This window comes from Bos mutus, chromosome 1 (assembly GCF_027580195.1).
Source record: "Bos mutus isolate GX-2022 chromosome 1, NWIPB_WYAK_1.1, whole genome shotgun sequence".
Classification (NCBI taxonomy): domain Eukaryota; kingdom Metazoa; phylum Chordata; class Mammalia; order Artiodactyla; family Bovidae; genus Bos; species Bos mutus.
In genome coordinates, this window is record NC_091617.1 from 113224037 (window position 1) to 113238613 (window position 14577).

Sequence of the window (14577 nt, forward strand, 5' to 3'; positions counted from 1 at the left end):
AAAAAGTTATGACCAACCTAGACAGCATATTAAAAAGCAGAGACATTACTTTGCCCACAAAGGTCTGTCTAGTCAAAGCTATGGTTTTTTCTGGTAATCCTGTATGATTGTGAGAGTTGGACTATGAGGAAAGCTGAGCACTGAAGAATTGATGCTTTGAACTGTGGTGTTGGAGAAGACTCTTGAGAGTCCCTTGAACTGCAAGGAAATCCAACCAGTCCATCCTAAAGGAAATAAATCCTGAATATTCATTGGAAGGATTGACGTAGAAGCTGAAACTCCAATACTCTGGCCACCTGATGTGAAGAACTGACTCATTGGAAAAGACCCTGATGCTGGGAAAGATTGAAGCAGGCAGAGAAGGGAACGACAGAGGATGAGATTGTTGGATGGTATCACCGACTCAATGGACATGAGCTTGAGTAAACTCCAGTAGTTGGTGACGGACAAGGAGGTCTGGCATGCTGCAGTCCATGGGGTCGCAAAGAGTCGGAAACAACTGAGTGACTGAACTGAACTGAAATATCCAACAGTAGTGAAATGTGTCAATAAACTTCGTAATGTCAACATAATGGAGTGTCGATATTGTTCAGTCACTAGTCATGCCCTACTCTTTGTGACCCCGTAGACAGCAGCATGCAAGGCCTTCCTGTTCTCCACCATCTCCCAAAGCTTGCTTAAACTCAAGTCCCTTGAGTCTGTGATACCATCCAACCATCTCATCCTCTATTGCCCCCTTATCCTGCTGCCTTCAATCTTTCCCAGCATCAGGGTTTTTTCTAATGAGTCAGCCATTTGCATTGTGGCCAAAGTATTGGAGCTTCAGCTTCAATATCACTCTTTCCAATGAATATTCAGGGTTGATTTCTTCAGGATTGACTGGTTTGGTCTCCTTGCAGTCCAAGAGACTCTCAAGAGTCTCCTCCAATATCACAGTTCAAAAGCATCAATTCTTCAGTGCTCAGCTTTCTTTATGGTCCAACTTTCACATCCATACATGACTACTGGAAAAAAAAAGAAAGCTTTGACTAGATGAACCTTTGTCATGATAATAATGTCTAGGCTTTTTAATATGCTGTCTAGGTTGGTCACAACTTTTCTTCCAAGGAGCAAGCTTCTTTTAATTTCATGGTTGCAGTCACCATTGCAGTGATTTTGTAGCCCAAGAAAATAAAGTCTATCACTGTTTCTATTGTTTCCGCATCTGCTTGCCTTGAAGTGACGGGACTGGATGCCATGATTTTCATTTTATGAATGTTGAGTTTTAAGCCAACTCTTTCAGTCTCCACTTTCACCTTCATCAAGATGTCCTTTAGTTCTTCACTTTCTGCCTTAAGAGGGGTGTAATCTGCATGTCTGAGGCTATTGATATTTCTCTCAGCAATCTTGATTCCAGCTTGTGCTTCATCCAACCCAGCATTTCATATGATGTACTCTGCATTAAAGTTAAATAAGCAGGGTGACAATATACAACCTTGACGTACTCCTTTCCCAAATTTTAAGCAGTCCATTGCCCCATGTCCAGTTCTAACTGTTGTTTCTTGACCTGCATATAGGTTTTGCAGGAGGCAGATAAGGTGGTCTGGTATTCCCATCTCTTGAAGAGTTTTCCACAGTTTGTTGTAATCCACACAGTCAAAGGCTTTGGCATAGTCAATAAAGCAGAAATAGATGTTTTTCTGGAATTCTCTTGCTTTTTCGATGATCCAACAGATGTTGGCAATTTGATCTCTGGTTCCTCTGCCTTTCCTAAATCCAGATTGAACATCTGAAAGTTCATAGTTCACATAGTATTGAAACCTGGCTTGGAGAATTTTGAGCATAACTTTGCTAGCATGTGAGATGAGTGCAATTGTGTGGTAGTTTGAGCATTCTTTGGCATTGCCTTTCTTTAGGATTGAAATGAAAACTGATCTTTTCCAGTCCTGTGGCCACTGCTGCTTTCAAATTTGCTGGCATATGGAGTGCAGCACTTTCACAGCATCATCTTTCAGGATTTGAAATAGCTCAGCTGGAATTCCATCACCTCCACTAGCTTTGTTCATAGTGATGCTTCCTAAGGCCCACTTGACTTCGCATTCCAGGATGTCTGGCTCTATGTGAGTGATCACACCATTCTGGTTATCTGGGTCAAGAAGATCTTTCTTTGTACAGTTCTTCTGTGTTCTTGCCACCTCTTCTTAATATCTTCTTCTTCTGTTAGGTCCATACCATTTCTATCCTTTATCTTGCCCATCTTTGCATGGAATGTTCCCTTGATATCTCTGATTTTCTTGAAGAGATCTCTAGTCTTTCCCATTCTATTGTTTTCCTCTATTTCTTTGCATTGATCACTGAGGAAGAATTTTTTTATCTCTTCTTTCTAATCTTTGAAACTCTGCATTCAAATGGGTATATCTTTCCTTTTCTCCTTTGCCTTTAGCTTCTCTTCTTTTCTCAGCTATTTGTAAGGCCTCCTCAAATAACCATTTTTCCTTTTCACATTTATTTTTCTTGGGGATGATCTTGATCCCTGCCTCCTGTACAATGTCACGAATCTCTGTCCATAGTTCTTCAGTCACTCTGTCCATCAGATTTAATCCCTTGAATCTATTTGTTACTTCCACTGTAATCATAAGGGATTTGATTTAGGTCATACCTGAATGGCCTAGTGGTTTTCCCTACTTTCTTCAATTTTAGTCTGAATTTGTCAATAAGGAGTTCATGATTTGAGCCATAGTCAGTTCCCAGTCTTTTTTTTTTTTTTTTTTTTCTGACTGTATAGTGCTTCTCCATCTTTGGCTGCAAAGAATATAATCAATCTGATTTTGTTATTGATCATCCTGGTTATGTCCATGTGTAGAGTCTTCTCTTGGATTGTTGGAATAAGGTGTTTGCTATGACCAGTGCATTCGCTTGGCAAAACTCTGTTAGCCTTTGCCCTGCTTCATTTTATACTCAAGGCCAAATTTGCATATTACTCCAGGTATCTCTTGACTTCCCACTTTTGCATTCCAGTCCCCTATAATGAAAAGGACATCTTTGGGGGTGTTAATTCTAGAAGATCATCATAGAACCATTCAACTTCAGCTTCTTCAGCATTACTTGTGGGGCATAGACTTGGATTACTATGATATTGAATGAGTTGCCTTGGAAACAAACAGAGATCATTCTGTCGTTTTTGAGGTTGCATCCAAGTGCTGCCTTTTGGACTCTTTTGTTGACTATGATGGCTACTCCATTTCCAAGGGATTCTTGCCCACAGTAGTAGATATAAAGGTCATCTGAGTTAAATTCACCCATTCCAGTCCATTTTAGTTCATTGATTCCTAAAATGTTCACTCTTGTCATCTCCTGTTTGACCACTTCAAATTTATCTTGATTCGTGGACCTAACATTCCAGGTTCCTAAGCAATATTGTTCTTTATAGCATTGGACTTTACTTCCATACCAGTTACACCCACAACTTGTTTTGTTGTGGGTGTTGTGTGTGTTGTGGTGTGTTGTTTTTGCTTTGGCTCCATCTCTTCATTCATTTTGGAGTTATTTCTCTAATGTTCTCTAGCAGCATATTGGGCACCTACCGACCTGGGGAGTTCATCTTTCCATGACATATCTTTCTGCCTTTTCATACTGTTCATGGGATTTTCAAGGCAGGAATACTGAATTGGTTTGCCATTTCCTTCTCCAGTGGACCATGTTTTGTCAGAACCTTCCACCATGACCCGTCCTGGGTGGCCCTACATGCCATGTCCCATAGTTTCATTGAGTTAGACAAGGCTGTGGTGCATGAGATCAGTTTGAATATCCTCTTCTATCACAACAGTATTCCTAATGTTTTTTGGCATGCCTCTTTTAAATCTTCTCTTTATCCCAGAATGATTATCTTCAGTTCCATAAGACAGGTCTTCCTATAACATGGTTTCCAAACCCCTAATAGCTCAGGGCCTCCACCTTTAGAAATCATGATGAAATGTTCCATTAACATATTGGTTAATCTGGGAACTGTTTTTCCCACCATCTCTTTCCTTGTATGGTTCTGAGTGAACACACCCAAAAGGGGAACTTGCATAAGATTCACAAAGCAGGAGGAAGTAGAAGTCATATACTAAAGGTCTTAGCAGGCAAATACAGTGATGAACAGATACAGAAGTGCTTCTAGCATTTCACTTTGCTCTCGTGCTTGACCTCTGTACCAAATTTAGGTCTTTTTCTTGATTGCAAATCCTTCTTCCTCAGAACAGCCCTAGCCCACCACTAGTCAGTTATTTGGCAGAAGACACAGTGAGGTAGTGACAAGGAACAACCAGTGCTATTCCATAAAGGTATAATGTAAAACACGTAAGCAATTTAAAATTTTCTAGCCAAATTAAAAAGGGAAAAAGAAACAGGTCAATTTTATATACATATATATGAGTGTGTATATATTAATATATAATATAATATATACATATATAATATATACACATATGTATATGTATGTATATATATACCCATTCTCCATGACATGCAGGATCTTAGTTCCCCAATTAGGGATCAAACCCACACCCCCTGCAGTGGAAGCACAGAGTCTCAACCACTGAACCACCAGGAAAATCCCCAAGTCAATTTTAATCATGTGTTTCATATAACCCAACATAGCTAAAATGTACTGCTTTAACACACAGACAATATTAAACATGATTAATTAAACGGTAAGGAGGCCAATATTGCAAAAAACCGCCAATGACATGGAAGATAATAGGGGACAAGGTAAAAATACAACCAAAGAACCAGTTCATACAGGGCACTGTAGACCATGATAATGATGTGAGATTTTGTAAGGTGTAATGAGACTTCCAAGCAGAGGAATGGCATGAGCTGACTTACATTGTTGAAAATGACTCTGATGCTCAGTGGAGAATAGACCGAGAGGAGAAACCCAGATGCAGAGTGAAGTTAGGAGGCTTTTTCAATGACCTAGATGAAAGATGATAGGGGCTTGGACTAGGATCATGTTATACAAATAGTAAGATATTGAAAATCTGTGATATATTTTCAGGGTAGAATAACAAAATCTGCCCATATTTGAATATGTAATGTGAGAGAGGGAAGAAAGACTTTACGGATGGTGTCTATCTTTTAGGATTAAGCACTTAGAAATCATAATGCCATTTACCATGAGAAGGAAGGCTAAGAAAAAAAATGTTTATTTTGTTTGGTTCTATCATAAAATATGACTTTAAATATTGATTCTTCCTTTGTCATTTTGATAAGCATATCTTTATCTAAATCACAGGTATAAATCTTGAACTGAGAGCTAAAATTATAGAGTTTATAGTTCCATTCCCCTTAATACCCAAGCATTAACATTACATCTAAAATATAGTTAATTCATCTTACTCTACTACTTATTATCAAAAAATGCTTTTACACACCTTGCTCATAAGAATAAAATTCATTCATTGCTATGTGTCATTTATTGCATTACTTTGACCTCCCAAATTAGAAACCTCATTTCTTTCTCCCCTGTTTAGCCTGGACCACTATTTCAACAGATCTTGCCTATATCCTCTAGTTCCTCAACTCTTGTCCTTCCAGCTCATCTGAGTCACGAGTCCCTAACCTATGATTAATCCAACCATCTGCTTACTCAACAGATACTTCAAAGCTGCCAAACACTGCTGGAGAAAAACTGTGTGACTGGATTGCTTGGGCTTTTCACATATTTACCACCTCCAGCCTCAACTTGGTCCTCAGTATTGCTGGGCACCACTCTCATTTGCCTCTGCTGAGGTGTCTTCCCCACTGACTAAGGTTACCATTTTATGTTTCTGCACTCCTCTTCAACCTTCCACTTTTATATGCAGGAGGAAAAAGTACTGCTTTCTAGAAAACCAAATGAAATACTCCAGGTAATTAATGTATTCCAATTTTCTCCTCCAGCTACAACATTATATATTATATATATAATTAATATATATTAATATATAATTATAATTATATATTAATACCCATCCTTGTCCACCACATTCAACCTGGGCCTTGTATTCGTCTCCAGACATTCTTCCAGATCCTGTTCCATCATTGAATTTCCCCTGTTCATTGACTGCTTTTTCTTCCTCAATAAATATGCTTCAGTCCCCTCTCATCCTAAAGACAATCTTCTGCTCTCCTTGGTTCCTCTTAAGCTAGTAAGCTGATCTCTGTCCTTCTTTCACTGCAGATTTCATTAGAAAGTTTCATAATCTGCTATAATCACATCCCTCTACTGAATCCCTTCTTCCCCAAGGCATCAGTAACCTGTCAGTCTTAAATTCAATAATCTATTTCACTTCTTTGTCCCATTTAGCATCTGTATAGCTTTTAATGCTGTTGATCATAGTCTTTCTTGAATCTCTCAACTCTTAGATCCTGGCCCTGATTCCTCTGATCAATTCTAGATTTTCTTGATTGATTCTTCTTCACGATCACTTGAGGATGGTACTTTGAGTCCTTCCTACATACTTTCTTTTCTTCTCATGCTCATTCCTCTCCTTGAGTGATAGGATCCACCCAGACAGTCTACTTTCACTTACTGTGACAGCCAAGCAAATAGGCTGCTCAAATCTACTGTGAGGAGCAACGCTGACTGTCAGCCATAGCTGACTCCCTTACAGGTCAGCCACTACATCTGCACTCAGGCCAGGCTTCTGTGGGCTGCTCCCAGCCAACGACTGAATATGGTTAGATTTGAAAGCAGGCCCAGCTCTGCAGCCCACAGGACTCAGTTTTGGCTCTAGGATTCCCTTCAGCCTGAAGAGAACATTCTTGGGATTGCACTTCCATCTTGGACTCTGCCAAACAAACCTCCTTCCTTCCACTTCTTATATCACAGATGTCAAACTAGCATTGTGGCCTAAGGGTCTCCCTGTCTTCCTCTTCATGAGTGTTTCCCCCAATCATTCTGTTGCGTTTTTTATTCTGTCTTGGCAACTATCTCTTAGAAGATCAGATTTAATATATCTGCATACCAGCTGGCTCAGACGGTAAAGCATCTGTCTGCAATGCAGGAGACTCGGCTTCGATCCCTGGGCTGGGAAGATCCCCTGGAGAAGGAAATGACAGCCCACTCCAGTATTCTTGCCTGGAAAATCCCATAGGCTTCAGAGCCTGTAGGCTACTGTCCATTGGGTCGCAAAGAGTTGGACACGACTAAGCGACTTCACTTTCACACCAGCAGCTGATGAATATATCTCAAAGTTATGCCTTGAACTTAAAATTCATATATAAACTGCCTTCTCAATAACTTCTCCCAGGTGATTCAAATGTATCTCAGATGTAATACATATCATATTAAATTCCTTATTTTGCCATACAACATATTCCTTTCCAGCAGTTCTTGCCTTGTATAGTCACACCATCTTCTATCTTCTGCTGATAACCTCCTCTTCCATGTGTTCAACTCAGACATTTATAAACTGTTTGGGATATGTGTCATGTCAGGTATGGACTCTGGCTTTCAGTCATGCCTCTCTCCAATTCTGTATTCACAAAAGGCTTTCACACTAGTTCCATCATATCTTTGCTGCTTTATCACTGTCACCTCCTCATTCATCCATCATTCCGCCCATCATTTCTCCCACTCAACCAAATAAATATCCTGAACTTGCTCATGGCTCTGAATCGCTGAAGGTACTATTTTATCATCCTCAAATTTCTCTGTTGCTCAACTTCTCCATGTTTTTCAAGGTGCAACTCAAATGCTACTCAGTGAAGCTCCATTCCCAAACCAGCTACCACCATAGACAAAGATAGAAAACATTTCCTCTTTATTATCTTGGTATGCTGTATAGACTACAATTACAGCACTCCCTTCTTATATTTTGCTACAATTACGTATGAATTATGTATGTATTTCCAAATAGGAAAAGGAGTATGTCAATGCTGTTTATTGTCACTGTGCTTATTTAACTTCTATGCAGAGTACATCATGAGAAACGCTGGGCTGGAGGGAGCACAAGCTGGAATCAAGATTGCTGGGAGAAATATCAATAAGCTCAGATATGCAGATGACACCACTCTTATGGCAAAAAGTGAAGAAGAACTAAAGAGCCTCTTGATGAAAGTGAAAGCAGAGAGTGAAACAGTTGGCTTAAAGCTCAACATTCAGAAAACTAAGATCATGGCATCTGATCCCATCACTTCATGGCAAATAGATGGGGAAACGGTGGAAACAGTGTCAGACTTTATTTTCTTGGGTTCCAAAATCACTGCAGATGGTGACGGCAGCCATGAAATAAAAAGATGCTTGCTCCTTGGAAGAAAAGTTATGACCAACCTAGACAGCATGTTAGAAAACAGAGACATTCTTTGCCAACAAAGGTCTGTCTAGTCAATGCTATGGTTTTTCCAGGTGTCATGTATGGATGTGAGAGTAGGACTATAAAGAAAGCTGAGCGCTGAAGAATTGATGCTTTTGAACTGTGGTGTTGGAGAAGACTCTTGAGGGTCCCTTGGACTGCAAGGAGATCCAACCAGCCATGCTAAAGGAAATCAGTCCCGAATGTTCATTGGAAGGACTGATGTTGAAGGTGACACTCCAATACTTTGGCCACCTGATGCGAAGAACTGACTCACTGGAAAAGACCCTAATGCTGGGAAAGATTGAAGGCAGGAGGAGAAGGGGACAACAGAGGATGAGGTGGTTGGATGGCATCACCAACTCAATGGAAATGAGTTTGAGTAAACTCTAGGAGTTGGTGATGGACAGGGAGGCCTGGCATGCTACAGTCCATTGGGTTGCAAAGAGTCAGACACTACTGAGCGACTGAACTGAACTAAACTGATGTATATATTCTGTCCTTTCACTAAGACTTTGAAGCAATGAACCATGTATTATTAGTCTATATCTGTCCAGTTCCTTGAATGGTACTTCCATCATAGTAGATATTCAGTAAATATTTGTGGAATTAACTGAAGCAGCAAAGAAATTAAGTTATATTGATTGGACTTTTCTTGAGAAATGCATACTAACTTTTAATGATTATTTCAGTGTTGCTTGAAAATAATCTGTTTTGCTCACTGTCTCCATCAAAACAGATATGTTTGAGGCCATTAATCAAAATTCAAATAAAAATCCAAGGCTAATCTATCATTTTCTTAAGTAAGGAAGAGTCATGCTAGACATACATAATAACATTTGAGCAAAGCAAACTGCTGATATTATGTAGGTGTTTAGGGAAGAGTTTGTTTTGAGATGTGTTTGTTACTGAGGTAAGACTATGGTGTCAGTGTTAGAAACTGACACAAGTACTCTACAAATATTTACTGAATATCTACTATGATGGAGGCACTTTTGTGTTGGATACAAAAGTGCATTCTGTGTTGGTTACAGAAGAAGAATGGGTGGATGTCAGCCTTAGAGTTGTGTTCAGGTTATTGAGTCTGCCACAGATGTAGTGATTTCTTAGAACCATGGCTATGAAACAATTATTGACTAGACAGGTGTAAAGACATTTCAGTTGGATGTTTTTGTGATACAATAGATTGGTTTTTACTAGGAGTGTGAGGGGACTTTTTTTATATCCTCAGGTATTATGAGGATACTTGTATTCAGATTTCTTACCTTAGTTCATGATCTTTAGATTCTCTAATATACTCTAGGCTTACAAAATCATAGATACACATGCCTTGTTCCTACAACCAGTTAATTAGATACAGGAATATCATAATAAATGTCACAGTTTGGTGTTACACAGTTTTCCCTGGAGGGTTTATCTTTTGCTTAGAGGATAGATCAATGAAAATATTCATGCAAGGAACTCTGAATTGGGAGCAATCCATAAAGCTGCTTTCATTTCATTTGTTGTCGTTGTTGTTGTTTTGTTTTGTTCATAATAAGAAGCTCAAGAGCTGTAACATAGGAATTCATTGCTGAGTCAGCTGTTTTGAAAGTTCTTAAGAAGAAGTTCTTAAGAAGTGCAGAGAGCAGAAAGGATAAGTGCGCCCACACATATGAAACCTGTGTTAATTACTTTTTACATATTATCAGTTAATCTCCAAAACCACCAAGTAGGTGTTCTTATGTCCATTTCTATGGGGGGTGGGGGTGGGGGGGAAGGGAGCTTAAAGGGGTTAAATAAATTTTTTAACCTCATGAAGCTTGGAAGTGACAAAATTAGAAGTCGAATCCAGATTTCTATTTCAATAGCCAAAAAAATTTCTCCCTGTATCATACTGTGGCTCAGACAGTAAAGAATCTGCCTGCAATGTGGAAGACCCAGGTTCAATCCCTGGGTTAGGAAGATCCCCTGGAGAAGGGAGGGGCTAGCCACTTCAATATTCTTGCCTGGAGAATTCCACAGAGGGGCCTGGCAGACTACAGTCCATGGGGTCACAAACTGAGCCACTAACACTTACATAGCATACTTGCTGTCACAAAGAAAAGTTGAGTACCTCAGTTTCAAAGAAATTAGTCTGGAGACAGCATACAGTGGAAATTGGAAAAAAAATCTCTACCAGTCATCCTAACCTGGAACAGTTATGCTAAATGTATATTTCTCACTGGCTGTTGTTTTGTATTTTAATTATCACTCACAAAGCAAAAACTAAATATTCTTAAATTTAGAAAGTCACCCAATTTCCATATTCTAGCTATTCTCATACAAACATGTGCTGTGCAGAAAACCACCTTAGAAGAGAGTGTGGTATAATTAGGTTCCAGTGGGTGTATAGAAATGGTTACTTCAGCATATTCACATTTCAGAAAGGAGTCTATATGATTCAGTAGTCCATCTCTCTATCTACACCATGCATTTTTAAATGAGTGAAATAAACATACAAATCTCTATAAAACAAATCAAAATATGAAAAACACACATGTCTAGCTTACATTTATTGGGGTTTTCTATGGTCTTATGGGTTACTAAGCACTAACTTAAAACAAAAATAGGGTGATAAAAAGAGAAGAATGAGTTAATATTTTTTAAATGCATGCAAGGAAGTCCTATTCACTAACTTTGGACAGATAACAAATTCAACCATTTTAAATTATATTTAAGAACAAAGGTTTGGTTTTACTTTTAGTGATACAATTATAATTCAGATTGACTTTTTATATTTTTGATTGCAAAAAACAGAAGTGGACAGGATAAAACAAGTATACATAAACTGAAATCAAATTGGACTATCAGAAGCACCCTTTTCTTGAAACTAAGCCAATCAAGTAACTTCTTTTGTGAATATTAAAAAATATAGCATTGATTAATGGCCTTTAATGTGACCTTATAGAAGATTCACTATTTTCATCAAATTGTTTTGTATAGCTCTGTTGAATATACAGGTACCTTTAGAATTTCAACAAGTTTTATTGACAGTGAGTGACAAACATTGCACAGCATATTCAATATTAAATAAAAATTCTAGTTTGCTAAACTATTTTATTTATTTTTGAATAGGTAATAACATGTAGCACAGAACACAAAGAGTAAAAATTTCTCCTAAATCTGTCCTCCTGCACCCCAGTTCCCAATGAAGGGAACTAATATTAAATACTATGGTTCAAGAAAAGTCCTCTGAAATAAAGACTTGGATCTGTATATTGAGTATTGAGTGGCTCCACCTTTTATTCCCCCAAATCAATCTAGAACAGTTGACTGTGAGACATATCCTAGTGAAATCATTAAACTTTAAAAATGAAAGAACCCTTTGGGTTTCTAGACAAAAAAAATCAGAAGGAAAAGAAATTCAGGTTGGCATCAAATTTATTGTCATCAACAATCAAACCAAGAAAGGAATGCAAAACCCCATCAACTTCCTTCAACTTGAAGGAAGGGGTAAACATTTTATACAGGGCCAAGCTGTTCTTTGAAATTAACACTACCCAGGAGTCTTTCCTGGGAAATCTACTAACAGATGAATTTCACTTAACATAGAGATGATTAAGGAAACTAGACAAAGGACTAGTAATGAGGATTAAATATACAGTTGACCATTGACCATTGCAGATGTTAGGTGTGCAGATTATCTGATGTAATTTCACAGGCAGCTGTCCAAAGCCAGGTCCACATCCACAGATTCAACTATCCCTGGATATTCATATATTTAGTGGGAGAATTTTTTTTAAAAAGCCCATGTAAGAGGACCACAATTCAAATTGATTCAAGAGTCAGCTATTCTTAATTGTAGATCTAAACTATAATAAGTGAGAATGAAAGAGAAAAATTATTATATAAATATTCTTTGCTCTGTCAAAGTAACATACAAAACAAAACATAAAAAAAATTTTTGAGAGATAAAAATGTGAGAAAAAGAGAAAAGAGTATATTCTCATTGAATGCTGCAAAGTAATAAGTTGAAACAAAAGGAAATTATCTGAAGTTGACAATATAGCTGACATCCTACCAAGGAGGAAAGGGACTAAGAGTGTTAAATAAAAGCATTAAGATAAGGTAATAATTATTTTTAATATATGTCTTCTTAAACCCAAGAAAACATAAAAGAAAAAGTTTAATTAAAAAGCAAAGAAAATAGACGATTTAATGAAATTCATGCAGGCTGGATGAAGCACAAACTGTTACCAAGATTACCATGAGAAATATCAATAACCTCAGATACGCAGATGATACCACCCTTATGGCAGAAAGCAAAGAACTAACGAGCCTCTTGATGAAAATGAAAGAGGAGAATGAAAAAGTTGGTTTAAAACTCAACATTCAGAAAACTAAGATCATTACATCCAGTCCCATCACTTCATGGCATATAGATGGGGAAACAATGGAAACAGTGAGAGATTTTATTTTTCTGGGCTCCAAAATAACTGCAGATGGTGATTGCAGTCATGAAATTAAAAGACACTTGCTCCTTGGAAGAAAAGCTATGACCAACTTAGACAGCATATTAAAAAGCAGAGACATTGCTTTGCCAACAAAGGTCCATCAAAAACAAAAACCAAGGCTATGGTTTTTCCAGTAGTCATGTATGGATGTGAGAGTTGGACTATAGGAAAGCTGAGCACAGAACTGATGCTTTTGAACTGTGGTGTTGGAGAAGACTCTTGAGAATCTCTTGGACTGCAAGGAGATCAAATCAGTCAATTCTGAAGGAAATCAGTCCTGAATATTCATTGGAAGGTCTGATGCTGAAGCTAACACTCCAATACTTTGGCCACCTGATATGAAGAACTGGAAAAGACCCTGATGCTGAGAAAGACTGAAGGCAGGAAGAGAAGGGGATGACAGAGGATGAGATGGTTGGATGGTATAACCAACTCGATGGGCATGAGTTTGAGCAAGCTCCCAGTGTTGATGATGGACAGGGAAGCCTGGAGTGCTGCAGTCCATGGGGTCTCAAAGAGTTGGGCATGACTGAGCAACTGAACTGAACTGAATGAAAGTCATATAGTAAACATAGTTTGATGTTACAATTCATCATATCAATAAATGTAGATAGGCTCAACTTACCTATTTTAAAAAAAAAAAAAACTTTAGGTCAGCTTACAGATCAAAACCAGAAGAAGGAATATTCTTCAAGCCACCTAATTTTATTCCTTCCTAAAGTCATTGTCATTGTCCTGTGTTTTCTGGTGCTGAGCATTTGTCAATATTGAATTTGTTTATACTATAAATTGCTAAATATATTTTTAATCCCTCAAATCTTACTGCTTCAAATTCAGTTCTTCTAAAGAATGTAGCATTGGATATTTATGAGAGAAAAAAAGGAGCAAGTGTTGGGCTTTGAGGGGAAAAAATACAGTGTATAATGCATTTTATTCTTAAATGCTAAGTGTTTCCAGGCTTTCTCTTTCCATTTCTTATGGACTTGCATCATATTTTTTAAGATTATGTGTAAAAGATTAAAGGTAAATAAACAAACATGTCAGGAAAAGGTATTTATCTATGAAAATTATTTTAATGTGCTTTCATTTCCTTGCTGTGTAATCACAGGCAAATCACTAATTTTGGTCTCTTCTAGAATTCTGCATCCTTCCTACATTGCAGATAATGAAAATTAAGCTATTTTGAAAGCCAGTTGATAACAAGTATATAGCACTGCTGCTCACAATCATATCTTACAAAATTTTCACTGACTTTTAGATTAAATAATATTACCATATGGAAAAATCAGAACATATAGATAGGGAAAAAACAATAATTAAATCAGTCATTCTACCACAACACTGTTGCAGATATTTCTATGTATAACCATCTGTATTTACTCTCTCATCATCCTGGAAAAGAAATCTGTCCAACAGCCACCAAGACTGCATGCAGCCTGCTGCCCCTTCTCCATCTCTTTGATTTGTAAATGGAGATGAAAAATGGGGCTGGGAAGGACTTGAATCTGGGAGGGAAAAATCAGAGCAAAGGCTCTGGTTGTGTCATAGGCACTATTACCTGTGTATGGAGAAGGAAATGGTAGCCCATTCTTCCTGGAGAATTCCATGGACAGAGGTGCCTAGTGGGCTACAGTCCATGAAGTCACAAAGAGTCAGACATGACTGAGTGACTTTCACTTCCACTTCACCTTTAGTGTAGCTCTTACTGGGCAACAAGGTTAAATGCCAAAATAAAGTGTTCTTTCACAAATTATAATCTACTTGGACTTTTAATAGGGACTCATTTGTAACCCCCTAGGTTT